General features: G+C 41.0%; 1 long non-coding RNA gene across 1 annotated transcript in view; it reads left to right on the forward strand.

Moving 5' to 3' along the window:
* The window catches only part of LOC133261664 (uncharacterized), a 38,127-nt gene that overhangs the window by 15,105 nt on the left and 10,350 nt on the right, over positions 1-12,672 (forward strand). The window contains exon 2 of the long non-coding RNA XR_009741071.1: positions 2,947-3,066. This is a non-coding gene — a long non-coding RNA (uncharacterized LOC133261664). The remainder of the gene's footprint in view (positions 1-2,946; positions 3,067-12,672) is intronic.

Consider the following 12,672-nt stretch of genomic DNA (forward strand, 5'->3'; position numbering starts at 1 on the left):
GACTGTGGAGCGACATGCTCTCTTGTTAGCATAAAATAATTAGCTAAGTACAAACGGGAAACAAACCAAATGGTGAGGGAGTTTCTGTTGTTTACCTCCTTTCCAATTCTGGACTGCAGTTTCCAAAAGCAACAGGAAGGCAGTTTTGCCCCCAAAATTTTCAAACCACATAAACCATTCCAAACTCCCTTTGATATGCCCCAGCCATCCAGCATTTCCCGAGAAATCATTCCAGCTTGCTTTCCTTTTCGAAGTCATGATGTGCAGCAGCTCTACATGGAAAGGTACACAGTCAGCCCACGAGCCCATAAAAGGCTCTGACACAGTAAGATAAAGGACCCATAATTTTTCTTTGAATTTTCTCCTGTCGCCCCAACCATAAAATGTGAGAATGCTGACTTATGCAACCAGGGCTGGTCAGTGGGTGGGGTTTCCATTTCTGTTTTTTTGGATAATTCAATGAGAAACAGATTAAGTATTCATAGCTCTGCCCTCAGTCTCTTTTTGCAGAAGCCAAAAACTGTCAGGCTGTTTGTAGAGGAAAAAAAAAATTTTTTTTTTTTGCCAAATGTCTGTGGTAAGTTTCCCAAGAGTATGGAGGTGATCTGAGCACCAGTGTCAACTTGACATTAAAAATATTTCTTTAATTAAGAGTTTTCTGATTAAATATCCATTGCCAGTAATTTTGGAAATTCAGAAAAATATCAAGAAGGTAGAGTTGATGGCTGCTTGCTGATTAATTAATAGGATATATGTGACGAGGAAAGGGGGAATTGAGTGTAGTGGTTCAGATGGTAAAGAGTCTGCCTGCAATGCAGGAGACACAGGCTCAACCCTTAGGTCAGGAAGATCCCCTGGAGAAGGAAATGGCAACCCACTCCAGTATTCTTGCCTGGAAAATCACATGGGCAAAGAAGCATGATGGGCTACAGTCCATGAGGTCGCAAAGAGTCAGACATGACTGAGCACCTTTCACTTCTTCAGGTTTCTGACTAGAACCACTGAGGCAGAGAGGAACATTAGCTCTAAGAGCTATATGTTAGGAAAAAGATAATAAATCATGTAGGACATTTGAACTTGTGCAAATAACATCTGAATGGTTAGCCACAGAAGGAGTGGGAGAAGCTGCTCAGAGCTCAAAGAGAGATAAGAACTGAAGACACAGATTTGAAAGTGCTCTGTAAGCATATGGCATGAAAACTGTGGAAGGAGGTGAGAGAGCCCAGGGATAATGGGAAGCGTTGAAAGGGAATCAGAGATGAACACGAGGAAACAAAGAAGACTGAAGAAGTGTCCAAAGAAGTAAGGTGAAAACTCAGTGGAATGCAAAAAAAATGAAGCCAGTTGGTGTAGACAACATTTTCAAGAGATTTAGTTGTGAAGAGGAGGAGCAAGATGTCAGGGGCCTGTATGCAAAATTGATTTAAGAGATGGGGTGAGACTTGGTCTATCCAATCTTTTAAAAATTGTTTATTTGTTTACTTATTTGGTTGTGCTGAGTCTTAGTTGCTGCATGTGAACTCTTAGTTGTGGCATGTGGGATCTAATGCCTTGACCGGAGATTGGACCTGGGCCCCCTGCTTTGGGAGCATGGAATCCTAGCCACTGGACCACCAGGGGAGTCCCTCAGTCTTCTTTTACAACACAGAGTATGGAAACGCTATCTATACATAGAAGTGTAGATACTTCTATGACATCAGGCCTTAACTTCTCATTCACATCTACTTGGAAAAAAGCACAACTTTGTCTAAATCCAACACTCTACCTACTGCACACCAGCACTCAGGGGGCTCAGCATTGACAGAGGAAAAACACAGGATCATACTGATGAGTTTCACTTCTGTCTCATGATAATTAACCTGAGTGGGTTCTTAGTGCTCCCCAGCAACCCTGCACATCCTTCTGATTCACTCTCCTTCCACGTGATTATTTGAGACCTTCTCATCCCTCAACAAATCTCCAGCCCCTTCTGCTCCATCCTCAGGCTTAGCTGATGGCCTGGCTTCATATTTCACTGGGAAAAGCCAAACAATTAGAAAAGAATTTCCGCAAGCTCCAGACCACATCTCCCCATTGGCATACATACCGTGGTTACTCTAGATGAACTGTCTAGGCCCCTGTCCAGCTCCCTGTCCTGAGCTCAACATTTCGTTCCACTCATCCCTGCCACACCTCCAAGCTTTCTGGGCTGTCTTCCATAATCAGGCAACTAAAGGGTAATGCCTGTCCACACAGGTTGACTCCCAGACCAGTATCTCTTCTGATAGCTTGGTGGCTGTAGTGTGCTTATTGTCAGCTGCATCCAGTATGACCTCTGAATATGTCCTAAGCTTATTTCTCTTGCTCCATCTTGATTTACTTTCATTTGCACATTTTCTGCTGCAGCAGTCAGACTAGTTATATAGTCTCTACCCAAGCTGTCTGGTTTCTTTCCTGTGTGCCTTTACTTCTGCAGTGTCCTCTGCTTGGAATGATACTCTTTGTGCCTCACTCTGAGCACAACTTCCCAAACTTTTCCTCCTGTCTGGCTAATTCTGCACCAAATTTAACACTGAAAATGCACAACTTTTACCAGCAACAGTGAATATCTTTTTTTAAAATTATTTTTTATTGAAGGATAATAGCATTATAGAATTTTGTTTTCTGTCAAACCTCAACATGAGTCAACTATAGATATACATATATCCCCGCCCTTTTGAACCTCCCTCCCATCTCCCTTCCCATCTTACCCCTCTAGGTTGATATAGAGCCCCTGTTTGAGTTTTCTGAGCCATACAGCAAATTCCCATTGGTTATCTATTTTACATATGGTAATGTAAATTTCCATGTTACTCTTTCCATATATCTCACCCTCTCCTCCCCTCTCCCCATGTCCATAAGCCTATTCTCTTTGTCTGTTTCTCCACTGCTGCCCTGTAAATAAATTCTTCAATACCATTTTTCTAGATTCCATATATATGTGTTGCTGCTGCTGCTGCTGCTGCTAAGTCACTTCAGTCATGTCCGACTCTGTGTGACCCCATAGACGGCAGTCCACCAGGCTCCACTGTCCCTGGGATTCTCCAGGTAAGAACACTGGAGTGGGTTGCCATTTCCTTCTCCAACGCATGAAAGTGAAAAGTGAAAGTGAACTCGCTCAGTCATGTCCGACTCTTCTCGACTCTATGGACTGCAGCCTACCAGGCTCCTCCATCCACTCTGTGCAATAGGCTCTAGGTTCATCCACCTCATTAGGACTGACTCAAATGTGTTCCTTTTTATGGCTGAGTCTTTGTCAACAAAGGTCCGCCTAGTCAAGGCTATGGTTTTTCCAGTGGTCATGTATGGATGGGAGGGTTGGACTGTGAAGAAAGCTGAGCACCGAAGAGTTGATGCTTTTGAACTGTGGTGTTGGAGAAGACTCTTTCGAGTCCCTTGAACTGCAAGGAGATCCAACCAGTCCATTCTGAAGGAGATCAGCCCTGGGATTTCTTTAGAGGGAATGATGCTGAAGCTGAAACTCCAGTACTTTGGCCACCTCATGTGAAGAGTTGACTCATTGGAAAAGACTCTGATGCTGGAAAGGATTGGGGGCAGGAGGAGAAGGGGACGACAGAGGATGAGATGGCTGGATGGCATCACTGACTTGATGGACGTGAGTCTGAGTGAACTCCGGGAGTTGGTGATGGACAGGGAGGCCTGATGTGTTGGGATTCATGGGGTCACAAAGAGTCAGACACGACTGAGCAACTGAACTGAACTGCATATTCCATGTATCTTTATCCATTCATCTGTCGATGGACATCTAGGTTGCTTCCATGTTCTAGCTATTGTAAGTAGTGCTGCAATGAACAATGGGATACATGTATCTTTTTCAATTTTGGTTTTCTAAGGGTATATGCCTAGGAGTGGGATTTCTGGATCATATGGTGGTTTTATTCCTAATTTTTTAAGGAATATCCATACTGCCTTTCATAGAGGCTGCATCAATTTACCTTCCCACCAATAGTGCTAGATCATGCCCTTTTCTCCACACCCTCTCTAGCATTTATTGTTTGTAGACTTTTTGATGATGGCCACTCAGACTGGTATGACGTGATATCTCATTGTAATTTTGATTTCCATTTCTCTAATAATGAGCAATGCTGAGTATCTTTTCATGTGTTTGTTAGCCATCTGTATGTCTTCTTTGGAGAAATGTCTATCTAGGTCTTTTCCCCACTTTTTGATTGGGTTGTTTATTTTTCTGGAATTGAGTTGTATGAGCTGCTCGTATATTTTGGAAATGAATCCTTTGTCAGTTGTTTCATTCACTATTATTTTCTCCCATTCTGAGGGTTGTCTTTTCACTTTGTTTATACTTTCCTTTGCTGTGCAGAAGCTTTTAAGTTTAATTAGGTCCCACTTGTTTACTTTCGTTTTATTTCCATTACTCCAAGAGGTGGGTCATAGAGGATCTTGCTTTGATTTATGTCACTGAGTGTTCTGCCTATGTTTTCCTCTAAGAGTTTTACAGTTTCTGGTCTTACATTTAGGTCTTTAATTCATTTTGAGTTTATCTTTGTGTATGGAGTTAGGAAGTGTTCTAATTTCATTCTTTTACATGTGGTTGTTCAGTCTTCCCAGCACCATTTATTGAAGAGGCTGTCTTTGTCCCCATTGTATATTCTTGCCTCCTTTGTGAAAAATAAGGTACCCATAGGTGCATGGGTTTAGGTCTGGTCTTTCTATCTTGTTCCATTGGTCTATATTTCTGTTTTTGTATCAGGACCATACAGTTTTGATGACTGTAGCTTTGTAGTATAATCTGAAGTCAGGAAGGTTGATTCCTCCAGGCCCCTTCTTTCTCAAGACTGCTTTGGCTATTTGGGGCTTTTGTGTTTCGGTATGAATTGTGAACTTTTTTGTTCTAGCTCTGTGAAAAATGCCGTTGGTAATTTGATAGGGATTGCATTGAATCTGTAGATTGTGTTTGGTAGTATAGTCATTTTCACAGTATTGATTCTTCCTACCCAGGAACATGGAATATCTCATGTGTTTATGTCATCTTTGATTTCTTTCATAAGTGTCTTATAATTTTCTGTGTGCAGCTCTTTTGTCTCCTTAATAAGTTTATTCCTAGATATTTCATTCTTTTTGTTGCAGTGGTGAATAGGATTGATTCCTTAATTTCTCCTTCTGATTTTTCATTGTGTATTTCATTCTTAGTGTAAAGAAATGCAAGTGATTTCTATGTTTTGATTTTGTATCCTGCAACTTTGCTAAATTCACTGATTAGCTCTAATAATTTTCTGATACTATCTTTAGAGTTTTCTATGTGCAGTATCATGTCATCTGCAGTGAGAGCTTTATTTCTTCTTTTCCAATCTGGATTCCTTTTAATTCTTTCTCTTCTCTGATTGTTGTAGCTAGGACTTCCAGAACTATGTTGAATAATAGGGGTGAAAGTGGACACCTTTATCTTGTTCCTGATCTTAGGGGGAGTGCTTTCAGTTTTTCACCATTGAGAATAATGTTTACCATAGGCTTATCATATATGGCCTTTACTATGTTAAGGTAGGTTCATTCTATGCCCATTTTTGAAGAGTTTTAATAAAAAATGGATGCTGAATTTTATCAAAGGCTTTTTCTGCATCTATTGAGATGATCTATGGTTTTTATCTTTCAGTTTATGAATATAGTGTATCACATTGATTGATTTGCATATATTGAACAATCCTTGCATCCCTGGAATAAGCCCAACTTTATCATGGTGTATGAGCTTTTTGTTGTGTTGCTGAAATATGTTTGCTAATTTTTTTTTTGAGGATTTTTGAATCTATGTTCATCATTGATATTGGCGTGGAGTTTTCTATTTTTGTGTTGTCTTTGTCTGGTTTTGGTATCAGGGTAGTGGTGGCCTCATAGAGTGAGTTTGGAATTGTTCCTTCCTCTGCAATTTTTGGAAAGAGTTTTAGAAGGATAGGCATTAGCTCTTCTTTAAATTTTTGAAAGAATTCTCCTGTGAAGGTATCTGATCCTGGGCTTTTGTTTTTGGGGAGAGTTTTGATCACAACTTCAATTTCAGTGCCTGTAATTGGGTTGTTCATAATTTCTATTTCTTCCTGGTTCAGTCTTGGAAGATTGAACTTTTCTATGAATCTGTCCATTTCTTACAGGTTATCCATTTTATTGCCATATAGTTGTTCATAATAGTCTCTTATAATCCTTTATATTTCTGCATTGTCTGTTGTAACGTCTTCTTTTTCATTTCTAATTTTGTTGATTTGATTCTTCTCTCTTTTATTCTTGATGAGTCTGGCTAAAGGTTTGTCATTTGGTTTATCTTCTCAGAGAACCAGCCTTTCATTTTATTAATCTTTACTATTGTTTCTTTCATTTCTTTTTCATTTATTTCTGCTCAGATCTGTATGATTTCTTTCCTTCTAATAATTTTTTTTCTTCTTTTTCCAGTTGTTTCAGGTGTAAATTTAGATTGTGTATTTGGTGTTTTTCTTGCTTCTTGAGATAGGAATGTATTGCTATAAACTTCCCTTAGAACTGCTTTTGCCCCACATCATAGGTTTTGAGTTGTCGTGTTTTCATTATTATTTGTTTCAGAAATTTTTTGATTTCCCTTTTGATTTCTTCAGTAACCTATTGGTTATTTAGAAATGTGTAGTTTAATCTCCATATGTTTGTGTTTCTTACAGTTTTTTTCTTATAATTGATATCTAGTCTCATAGTGTTGTGGTCAGAGAAGATGCTTGATACGATTTCAATTTTCTTAAATTTACTGAGGTTTGATTTGTGACCCAAGATGTGGTCTATCCTGGAGAATGTTCCATGTGCACTTGAAAAGAAGGTATGTTCTTCTGCATTTGGATGGAATGCCCTGAAGATATCAATGAGATCCATCCCATCTAATGTATCATTTAAGGCTTGTGTTTCCTTACTAATATTCTGTTTTGATGATCTGTCCATTGGCACCCCACTCCAGTACTCTTGCCTGGAAAATCCCATGGATGGAGGAGCCTGGAAGGCTGCAGTCCATGGGGTCGCTGAGGGTCGTACACGACTGAGCGGCTTTCCTTTCCTTTCCATTGGTGTGAGTGGGGTGTTAAAGACTCCTACTATTATTGTGTTACTGTCAATTTCTCCGTTTGTGTCTGTTAATGTTTGTCTTATGTATTAAGGTGCCCCTAAGGAAATGGCAACCCATTCCAGTGTTCTTGCCTGGAGAATCCCAGGGACGGGGGAGCCTAGTGGGCTGCCGTCTATGGGGTCACACAGAGTCGGACACGACTGAAGCGACCCAGCAGCCGCAGCAGCATGTTGGGTGCATAGATATTTACAACTGTTATGTCTTCATTTTGGATTGATCCCTTCATCATTATGTAGTGTCCTTCCTCACCTCTTGTAATCTTCTTTGTTTTGAGGTCTATTTGTCGGATATGAGAATTGCTACTCCAGCTTCTGCTTACCATTTGCATGGAATATATATTTTTCATCCTCTCACTTTAAGTATATATGTGTCTTTAGGTCTGAAGTGCGTTTCTTGTAGACAGCATATATATGGGTCTTGTTTTTTAATTCATTCAGCCAGTTTGTCTCTTTTGTTTGGAGCATTTAATCCATTTACACTTGAAGTAATTATCAATATGTATGTTCCTATTGCCATTTTCTTAATTGTTTGGGGTTGATTTTTTAGATCTTTTTTCTTCTCTTGTATTTCTAAACTATATAAGTCCCTTTAACATTTATTGTAAAGCTGGTTTGGTGGTACTGAATTCTCTTAGCTTTTGCTTGTCTGAAAAGCTTTTAATTTCTCCATCAATTTTGAATGAGATCCTTGCTGGGTAAAGTAATCTTGGTTGTAGATTTTTCCCTTTCAGTACTTTAAATGTATCCTGCCATTCCCTTCTGGCCTGCAGAGTTTCTGCTGAAAGATCAGCTGTTAAGCATATGGGGTTTCCCTTGTATGTTACTTGCTGCTTTTCCCTTGCTGCTTTTAATATTCCTTTTTAGTGTTTAGTCTTTGGTAGTTTGATTAGTATGTGTCTTGGTGTGTCTCTCCTTGGATTTACCCTGTATAGGACTCTTTGTGCCTCTTGGACTTGATTGACTATTTGCTTTTCCACTTTGGGGACATTTTCAATTATAAATCTCTTCAAAAATTTTCTCATACCTTTTCTTTTTCTCTTCTACTTCTGGGACCCCTATAATTTGAATGCTGGTGTGTTTGATATAGTCTCAGAGGTCTCTGAGACTATCCTCAGTTCTTTTCATTCTTTTTACTTTATTTTGCTCTTCAGAAGTTATTTTACCATCTTATCTTCTAGCTCACTGATTTGTTCTTCTGCTATTAATTGCTTCTTGAGTATTTTTAATTTCAGTAATTGTGTTGTTTGTCTCTGTATGTTTATTCTTTAATTTCTCTGCTTCTGCTTCTGCTAAGTTGCTTCAGTCATGTCCGACTCTGTGTGACCCCATAGACGGCAGTCCACCAGGCTCTGCCATCCCTGGGATTCTCCAGGCAAGAACACTGGAGTGGGTTGCCATTTCCTTCTCCAGTGCATGAAAGTGAAAAGTGAAAGTGAAGTCACTCAGTTGTGTTGGACTTTTAGCGACCCCATGGACTGCAGCCTACCAGGCTCCTGCATCCATGTGACTTTCCAGGCAAGGGTACTTAATTTCTCTAGGTCTTTGTTAATTGATTCTTGCATTTTCTCCATTTGTTTTCAAGGTTTTTGATCATCTTTACTATCATTGTTCTGAATTCTTTTTCAGGTAGTTTTCCTATTTCCTATTCATTTATTTGGACTTTTGTGTTTCTACTTTGTTCCTTCATTTGTGCATTATTAGTCTGCCTTTTCATTATTTTTTTTCAACTCATTGTGTTTAAGGTCTCCTTTTCACCAGGGCTTCCCTGGTGGCTCAGATGGTAAAGCATCTGCCTGCAATGCAGGAAACCTGGGTTTGATCCCTGGGTTGGGAAGATCCCCTGGAGAAGGAAATGGCAACCCACTCCAGCACTCTTGTCTGGAAAATTCCATGGATGAAAGAGCCTGGTAGGCTACAGTCCATAGGGTGGCAAGGAGTCGGACACAACTGAGCAACTTCACTGGTTCACTTCCCCAGGCTTCAAGGTTGAATTCTTTCTTCCTTTTGGTTTCTGCCCTTCTAAGTTTGGTCCAGTGGTTTGTGTAAACTTCATATAAGGTGTGATTTGTGCTGAGTTTTTGTTGTTGTTGTTTGTTTGTTTTTCCTCTGATGGGCAAGGCTGAGTGAGGTGGTAATCCTGTCTGCTCTTGATTGGGTTTGTATTTTTGTTTTGTTTGTTGTTTAGATAAGATATCCTGCACAGGGTGCTACTTGTGGTTGGGTGATGCTGGGTCTTGTATTCAAGTGATTTCCTTTGTGTGAGTTCTCATTATTTGATACTCCCTAAGGTTAGTTATCTGGTAGGGTCTTGGAGTCAGTGCTCTAACTCCAACTGTTTTTCCAACTGTTTGTGACCCTATGGACTGTAGCCCACCAAGTTCTTCTGTCTGTGGAATGTTCCAGGCAAGAATATGGGAGTAGGTTGCCATGCCCTCCTCCAAGGGATCTTCCTGATCCAGGGATTGAGCCCCCCATGTCTCTTGTGTCTCCTGCTTTGGCAGGTGGATTCTTTACCACTGCACCACCTAATCAAATCTATAAGTCCTCTGAACTTCGGTTTCTGAACCTGTAAAACAGGGATGATAACACTTACCTCAAATATCTGCTGCAAGTATTAAATTAGATAAAGTGTGTACAGCACTTGACACAGTGCCCAAGAGACAGCTATTGCTGTATAAATGTTATTTCCTCCCCCACATACTCAGCAGCTAAATTATTTGTCCAAAACTCATTTGCCAATCAGCAATTTTATTTCCTCTGGCTGGAACTGTGGAAGTTATGGATACAGAAGAACCCACTAAGATCCCTTTTGATCTTACCGAAAAGCCTTAAGATAGAGGGCAAATGAATGCTGAACTGACTGGGATGATGAAGAGTCTCAAATAGGATTTAGAGAGGAGAAATATTAGAAAATCAGTGAAATTTGGCTAGAGTAGGAAAAGATGTTACTAGAATTCACTGGGAAGCCATAGAAAAGTATACTAGAAAAGAATGAGTTTCATTTCAGGTACCTCTTCTAAGGATTTGGTTGTGATGATGAAACAGAGCAAGACCCTGTAGTCCTTGTCCCCCAAGTCCTTTACCTGCTTTTATTCTGTGGATATACTTTAGCCAAAGAATAAGTTTAATCAGAGAAGTGAGAAAATGCAGAAACAAAGGAAAACAACCAAAGGAGACCAAATAATAATACTGTAGTCACTAACCTTTAGCTGCTTCTCAAGGGCTATAGATAATATTCTGAACCATATCCTGTGAGCTGTTTTATAGATACTGAAACCCCCACTGCATGGTAGAAGTTAACTACATGATGACCAGAGTGTAGCTATGACATAAACTGTATCAGTTCCAAGAACTGGCCTCAAGGAAATGGGAACAAACCAACCCTGGAACCGAAGATTCACTGTGCTTAAAACAATCAAGATGACATTAGTGGGACAAATGATAATGAACTACAAGATTACTTTCAGAGCTAACTGTACTATGTCTGCCTGTAGCCCACTCCCTTAGCCTATAAAAGCCCTTGCCCACTCCCACTGATTGTCAGTGCGTAGGGGTGGGGAGCAGTCAATCTTTGGACAGGCATCTGCACTCCCTCTTTGTTGCCAGCTTGCAAAATAAAGCAAACTTTTCTTTCCAGCAACCCTGTCCCTTTTTTTTTGGCTTTTTTGGCAAGCAGCTGGACCCCACTTTCAGTTACAAGAAGGACCAGCTCAGGTCCTGAGAGCAAGAATGCCCTGCTTGATCACTAATGTCTGCTGTGACTATACAATGGGCTTTCCCCAGACAGATGCAGCTGCCTGCTTACCGAGACCATCCCAGAGTATCATGGGAAGGTGAGGAATGAAAACTATTCTTAGCTGCCCCTTTCAGAGGCTTTCCATTCTTTTTTTCCTTTTGGTGCCTCAGACTTGGGCTTATCAATCACCTCACTCTGACCGGGCTGGTTGGGCAGGACCTGCTACATTCTGGAAACTTGGCAAGCTCACCATCACAGTTCTTACAATTTAAAAAAGGTGAAAGTTCTGTCCTGTGAAGAACTAAGGTTTGCCAGTGGCCTCCAGGGAAGCACCATTATAAAACGTCTGATGGTTTCTGTCCTAAATATGCCACATTGTGAAAAATGATGGCAAGAATGTTAATTCCAAGTAGGCTTCCCTGGGGTTCCTCACATGGAATAAACTGGGTTACCTGAGGATGAATGGTGGCTCTGTCATCAAATATGGAATATTCTGCCATCTTTCATCTGTCCTAATGGTCTCTCAAGTCATGATATCTGTTAGGAAGCCTCTGTGGGAAGGATCAGGCCACTTCACACATGACTAGAAGGGACCTCAAAGGTTTATCTAGCACTGAGTCACAGTGGTAAGGGAAGGATCTAAATTACTCTTAGAAAGTTCTAGAAGATTTTGTATTTTGATGTTTCCTTAAAAGACATCTATGTTCTGTGAGGAAGGCAGAGTTAAAAGACTTTGCCTCATGTCTTTGCTAAGGGTTGATATTAAGTGACATATGATATTAAGACATACATGTCCTATGCATAGCATCTATAACACATCATCTCTGAGGAAAGGACTGGGTTCCCTTGCCCCTTCAAAGACAGCAATCAGCAAACGATTTATTCAGCAAACTCTTAGGGCTTACCAAGGTGGCATACTATATGTCACTGTTCCCAAGGGAAGCTCATAACATGGAATGGCCACTGCCTACTCCACCACCCCATTCCCCCTCCAGAAAAGTTGAATTGCCATGGGAACAGACAGAAAAGAATGTCTGATGTGCTGCTGGGAGGTATGCTCAAGGATGTGAAAATACAGACTTATGAGGAGGATGTTGGGGTGCGTCTGCATTCCAGACAGACGGCCAGTCCATGCAGAGGCCTGGATGCATGACGGGGCCCAGCTTGTTTGGCAAGTCAAGAGCAAAGGGCGTAGCGAAGAAGTTGTTAGAGACGGGAGGCACAGACTTCCCACAGTAAGTGGGAAACTTAGAAGCCAGTCTACTTCATCACAGTGGTAGATGGCTCTTTTCTACTATCCCTTTGGCCTGTCTCCACTCCTTATGTCAGTAGTGCCTTCAACACTACTGTGAAGCTGCCCAGCCACCCTTGCTTATCTTTTAGTAATGGCAACCCCTTTCCCCCTGGAGAATCATCCATTTCCTAGTTTTATACCATGTGGTTTGGATGCAGCTGGGCCTCTCTCCTGACCGTGGGGGAAGCTTTGTGAGCCAGGAGTAGCCAATCAGAGCATGGCATCTACTGGCTGCTGTAATAGGCTAAGGAATGAGCATGTGACTCAAGCTAGATCCTTAAGACCTAGTGTTAGGAATTTTGCTGCATTTTTGGAAAGAGAAACACTCCACTGTTACCCTTGTGCTTCCCAAGTGACACTAGTGGTAAAGTACCTGCCTGCCAATGCAGGAGACATAACAGACACAGATTCAATACCTGGGTTGGGAAGGTCCCCTGGAGGAGGGCATGGCAACACACTCCAGTATTCTTGCCTGGAGAATCCCATGGACAGAGGAGCCTGGCAGGCTACAGTCCATAGG

This window comes from Bos javanicus, chromosome 15 (genome assembly GCF_032452875.1).
Source record: "Bos javanicus breed banteng chromosome 15, ARS-OSU_banteng_1.0, whole genome shotgun sequence".
Classification (NCBI taxonomy): Eukaryota; Metazoa; Chordata; class Mammalia; order Artiodactyla; family Bovidae; genus Bos; species Bos javanicus.